At 47.6% G+C, this 6,266-nt stretch overlaps 1 protein-coding gene across 2 annotated transcripts in view; it reads right to left on the bottom strand.

Annotated features, from left to right (window-relative positions):
• FLI1 (Fli-1 proto-oncogene, ETS transcription factor) overlaps positions 1-6,266 on the bottom strand; it is a 118,231-nt gene that overhangs the window by 59,182 nt on the left and 52,783 nt on the right. The gene's annotated exons all lie outside the window — the stretch shown is intronic.

Below are 6,266 nucleotides of genomic sequence, written 5' to 3' on the forward strand. Positions count from 1 at the left end.
TAGAGCACAATCTCGAGTCAGAGAGATTTGCGTTTCTATACAAGCTTCATCTGCTGCTCATTCTGCATCTAGTACAACTTCTATGAACTTCATTTCCTCATCTGTAGGTTGGAGATAATATCAGTACCTAACCTGGCAATTCTGGATAAAGATAAAATGAGAAAATATGAGTAAAGTACCTAAATCAAGCACCTAAACTTCTTGGAGCAAAGTAAATACTTAAAAATGTGGCCAGGCACGGTGGCTCACGCCTGTAATCCCAGCACTTTGGAAGGCTGAGGTGGGAAGATCATCTGAGGTCAGGAGTTCGAGACCAGCCTGGCCAACATGGTGAAACCCTGTTTCTACTAAAAATACAAAACTTAGCCAGGCGTGGTGGTGGGTGCCTGTAATCCCAGCTACTCAGGAGGCAGAGGCAGGAGAATTGATTGAACCCAGGAGGCGGAGGTTGCAGTCAGCCGAGATAGCGGCACTGCACTCTGGCTTGGGCAATATAGTGAGACTCAGTCTCAAAAGAAAAAAAAGAGAAAAATTGTTTAAAAAGCTGGGCACAGTGGCTCATGCCCATAATCTCAGCACTTTGGGAGGCTAAAGCAGGTGGAGTGCTTGAGCTCAGGCATTCAAGACCAGCCTGGGTAACACAGCATAACTCTTTCCCTACAAAAAATAAGAAAACAGGTGTGGTAGTGTGCCTGTGGTCCTAGCTACTTGGAAAACTGAGGTGGGAGGATCACCTGAGCCCAGGAGGTGGAGGCTGCAGTGAGCCATGATCGTACCATCCAGCGTGGGCAACAAGAGTAAGACATTGTCTCAAAAAAAAAAAAAAGTTAAAATAAATTTTTAATGAAGGTCAATGCTGAGAAATGGCGTGAGAACCACTGGGTTGGAGATGGGTCAAGAGGGAGTTCAGATAAAGCCAGAGCGATACCTACTTCTCCGCATGTTGATTGTTTAAAAGATTAGTTGCCTAAATTTCTAGTAAGTAGATTTGGTGATGATAGAGTCTGAAATGCAAATCCCATGGGCTCCTAGAGAGCAGAGCCGATTTCACTAATCTGCATGTCCACTCTTCCTTTAAAACCATGGCTGTCATTCCATTGCAGGCTCAGCCCTCTGCCTGTTTCTGGCTTCTGAGTCCAGGCCTCTAGGTGGCATAGATAAGGCTCTGTTGTATAGCCTGAATAGCCCTGTGAATGAGGAGAGGAGGCATCTGTTGTGAGATAATGAAAATTGTAGGTGGCCAGCACCTATTTATACTGTTGTTCATACACCACATACTCAGTGAATATCAGAAGAATGGCGTGGGTACATCTGTGCATTCATGAATTTTAAAACTTCACTTATTTTGGAATTTGTCACATATATATACCTATATGTATCTTTTCTTTTTATACTCACAAATGTGTCTTCCAACATTTGTTTTCCTTAGATTAAGTCAAATGTTACTTTTCATGTGCACATCAGTTGAGTGATGGGGATGTGGTCAGAGCATAGCCGCACGATGGCCTGGCCGATATGAACGATGAGCAAACAATTGCATCTCCAAACAGCCTAGCTAAGGCCGAGACGGAAAAGCCTCCAGAGGGGCAAGGAAAGAGGAAGAGGGTGGCTTCAGGATCTCCCCATTTCATTTGGGAAGACATAAGAGAAATTTCTGCCATTGTCCTATGTGTGGGAAGGAACAAATATTTCACAGTTATGAGTCCAGTGGAGTTAGAGGAGGAAAAACGCAGTCGTGGACATGAGTGGGAGACCCTTTCTGTCTGTTCTTCCTTATATGTAGGCTGAGTTTTATTTCTAACACAGAATGACCCAAGACACGGGGCCTGAGAAGCACCAATGTCCCATGTGTCCTTCCCATTCCTTTCCTTCTGGCCTGCCCTGAATCTCCTAAGGACAGTTGTCTGGGGCTGAGCGGCTTGGCTGGAGTTGGTCGGTGAAAGGAATGTCAAAAGCAACCCGACCAAGTTCCCTGTGGCTGCCCTGCTCAGTGGGCCCACTCAGCCGCTCCCGGTGCAGGGCTCTGGGACACTAATCTCTGGCATATCCGTTACCCAGGGTCACCACAGGGAGCACACTAGCTTTGGCTTTTTATTACATTCTTTGCATAATGACATGAAGTCCCTTCTCCTGCCAGTCGGAGAGAATACGAAATGTAAACAAGACACTTAGGTGCAAAGCCCTCTGTGTTCTCTGCTTTGGGAACCCAGCAGGCTCTGCAGCAGTGGGGGTGATCAGCCTGGGTTGGGGTCACTCCAAGTCTAATCTGAAGTGTCAAGAGTAGGTGGCTGCTGTGAGCAAGGCCAACCCTTTTGCTTCTCTCTCCTCCCTACACGCACCCATTTCTTGCTCCTTATTTCCACTGCATAGAGGGCAGGGAATGAAAAGGGAAGAGGAGGTAAATTTTATGGCAAGTTGGATAAGGAAGAAGATAGGAAACATTAGTCAGTCACCAAAAAAGCATTAACTGAAAACTTCTTTGCATGGGGCACAGTCGCATTTTCTCCAAATGACCATCAGAATATTTTGGATCTTTGCCTCTCTCTTCCCATCAAAAGGCGGAGCTTATTTTCTCCCCACCTTGAACCCAGATGGAACTTTGTGATTGCTTCAAGAAATGGCCTTGCATGACTTCCGGGACAAGGTGATAAAGGTATTATGACTTCCACCTGCTTCTTGTTCTCTCTTGGGCCTCTAGTTCATGGAAATGGCCACCATACTGTGAGGAAGCTCAAATTAGCCCAAACTGAGAAACTGTATGGAGAGGCCCACAGGAGAGGAACCGAGGCCACAGCCAACCACAACAACATCAACCTCCAGACTTCAGAGTGACGAGCCTTCAGTGAAGGATAACAAAACTCACGAGCCTAATAGTTGGTTTATGCCACTAGGTTTCGGGGTAATTTCTTATGTAGCCATAGTAACCGGAACATCTCAGAGCATTTTACTCGGCAACCGAAAACCCATATTCAAAGGCTGTAGAGGTGACTGTCTGAGTATCCTTTCACTGTGGTTATCGACACTGGCTGGCAGGAATCAGCACCATGACTGAGCAGGTGGGGAAACTGAGGCACAAAGCATAACCTTTCTAGGTTCACACAGTGAGGGGGAATCAATCTCAGCATTAAAGTCTAAGTCCTCTGATAAACACATAGTGGAATTATCTCCAAACAACAAAATCAAAATAAACAACAGACAAAAGCCAAACAAGGACCACTTTTTAAAATGAGAACGATCAAATAGAATATGTATTATTTACTGACATGAAGTTTCCAAGGAACTTTTACTATTATCACCTCATTTAACCTCTTAAAATATGAGTTAGGATCCTTATATAATTGAAAAGAAAATGGAGGCTTAAAGAGGTTTGCTTCTGGCCTCCGGCCTTCACCTAGTGAGTCTCCAGACTGCTGGCTTGACTGCAAAGCTCCTACTCTTTCCCTAAACCGTTTCCACTTTGCCATCTCCAATTTTAGGCCGTAGCACACAGCCAAATCTGCCACAGAGCCTCAGAGGGCCTGGCTGACTTTTCTTTTCTTTCTTTCTTTCTTTTTTTTTTTTTTTTTTTTTGAGATGGAGTTTCATTCTTGTTGCCCAGGCTGGAGTGCAATGGTGCAATCTCGACTCACTACAACCTCTGCCTCCCGGGTTCAAGCGATTCTCCTGCCCCAGCCTCCCAAGTAGCTGGGATTACAGACACCCCCCCACCACACCCACCTAATTTTTGTATCTTTAGTAGAGACGGGGGTTTCACCATGTTGGTCAGGCTGGTCTCGAACTCCTGACCTCAGGTGACCCACCCACCTCGGCCTCCCAAAGTGCTGGGATTACAGGTGTGAGCCACCGCGTCTGGCCCCCGGCTGACTTTTCAAGGAGTCTTGTTGAACATCATTCCCCCTCCCAAGTGCCTTTCCCCTTTGACTTAAAATTCCACTTCCTGGGGAGGGGGCTCGGCAGTGGATGACCCAGAGAAAGAATTCCTAGAAGATGCGATTGGAATTATTTGCAGACGACAGTACTTTATTTAATGGCGTTTTACAAATGAAGGGTCTGAGCCTAAGTGAGCGCGGAGAAGAGGATCTCTGCATCCTCCCAGGACTGTGCGCTGTAACAGAATCCAGAGCCATGGCCTTCTGTGCCTCACGGGCCTCCCGCTCAGTGCTGCTCCAGGTCTCCTGTGGTATTTACCTTTGCCTGTTGACTCTGAGTGTTCACAGTCACTTTTTTGACCATAACCACATTTAAAGGGCATCTCTAAAGATCAAAGTTAAATTCTCCTCCCACAGAGAATGCTTTTACTGCTGAAAAGCAAAAAGTGCTGAATATGGAAACTCACAGGATGGGAGATAGAACGTTCATCTGAACCCCACGAAGTGAACATTTTACAGTGCGTTTTACTTTCTGTTTCCTTCCACTGGGTCTGCCCACTGTCCAGTGGCTTTTTCTAGATGGCAGTGGGAACCACCGAAGGGTCGGCAGTGCTTTACTGGGTGTAATTCTTCACCCAGTAAAGTCCGGGACCAAGCTCCTCTCAGAGAATAAAGTAGGGTGTGGCCTGACCATTAAAGTAGGTTCCACAGTGTCAAAGGGACAGGGCAAAGCCAGACTGAGATGTTGAGACTTACTACAATTAAGCAGCTTAGATGTTCTCTTCTGTAAGACGGAGCCAGTATTCTCCCACCCAGCCTGATGGGTGGGAAGGATTAAATACAGGCCTCACTGAAGCAAAGGTGGGATGATAAAAACGGAACCAGCAACCAGCACGACAAAACCCAGATGGCATGGGAGAACCCGCAGGGAGGGCTGCTTCTGGGAAGGCCACCTGGATGCACCAGCACAAGTGCTGTCCCACACACTTTTCCCGGGGACTCTGTTCTGCCAGATTTCACTGGAGTGGCTGTACCAGTCGTGAAAAATACTGCAACACAGCCACACAGGTGGATAAAGTGCTGCTGCATTGAGATGCATCACTTCCTTCCTCTGCTCTGGGACAAAGAAAAGGCAGGTGATGGGCACTGTGGCTCCTCCAGAACCCTGCTCTGAGACAAGGGGCTGCTGCCCTGCAGCCCACGCCTCATGGATTGTCATGATGTGAATGTTGTCCCTGACCTGCAGAATGGTTTTCTGATCCCAGTGATGGTGCCGCCTGAGGATGGGTGAGGATCTGGACCCCACTGGGAGCAGCCTCTTCCTGCAGAGGAGCCCTGGCCATCCTGGCTGCAGATGGGGTCAAAAGGCAGCAAGCCACAGCACTGCTCTCTCCCGTTCATGGACAGCTGCTTTAAGTCTGTTCTAACAAAAGGCACGGGCCACCAGCTGGGTCAATGTGGAGCTTTATTGGCTGTGCAACTTTGGGCAAATTACTTCATCTCCCAGCTCCTGGACATTTTTAACCATCCTCTACTGAAAGCTTCATGCTCTCTGATGATGACAAATGGTCAGACTTCCCTGACCACAGAGAGCTGAAAGTTTGGAAGAAGAGCCTCCGTGGAAAGTGACTGCAGTGCTTCCCTGTGGAGTGAATTTCGCCCACTGCAGGGCTGAAGGAGTAGCCTGGGAGCCAGGATGGAGACCTGGAGCTTTCCTATAGCTTGAGAAAGAGGCTTCCGAGAGCGTCCCTTGAGGACTGGTCTTTTATGGGAGCTAGACCAAGAGGATCTCAATCTGGGTCTGCAGGGACAAGAGAGGACTCTGCGTGACAAAGGGAAGGTGGGAGTCAGAATATTCAGATCCTAAAGGATGGGCTCCCGCAAGGGAAACAGAGACTTGTCCACCAGGGTTGGAGGCGGCAGGTTCTGCAATTTTTCTAAGCCTTGGGGAGAGGAAGGAGTGTGGATGGCATGTGCCCTTGGGTGTCTCTTCGATTCCGGGGGTCATGGGAACGTTCCCATTCTTTATCTCAAGGACAGATTCTAGTTAGGCACCCTGAAGAGAAGAACCTCATCAGTCTGATTCCTGGTTTTCATCCCCAGTTGCTTGCACACTTCCTGGCACCAAAGAGGTGTGCAATGAATTCTGTTAATAAATAAAAGCCTCAGCGCCCGATGGAAAATGCAGGGACCCTCCCTCCCTGCCCACACCTCCACACCAGTCAGACTACCCCTTCTATCTTTATGCTTTGAGCAATTTTGATGAAGCCTTTCCCCCCAGGCTTGTCTAATTTTTTTTTTAAAGCAGCCACACCCAGTGACTGTTTCTTCTTCAAATTTAAACATGAAGCCACTGACCGCTTTCCCCAAACAACCACTTGAGGTCCTATTCCTAGA

Source organism: Papio anubis, chromosome 12, assembly GCF_008728515.1.
Source record: "Papio anubis isolate 15944 chromosome 12, Panubis1.0, whole genome shotgun sequence".
NCBI classification, from domain to species: Eukaryota; Metazoa; Chordata; class Mammalia; order Primates; family Cercopithecidae; genus Papio; species Papio anubis.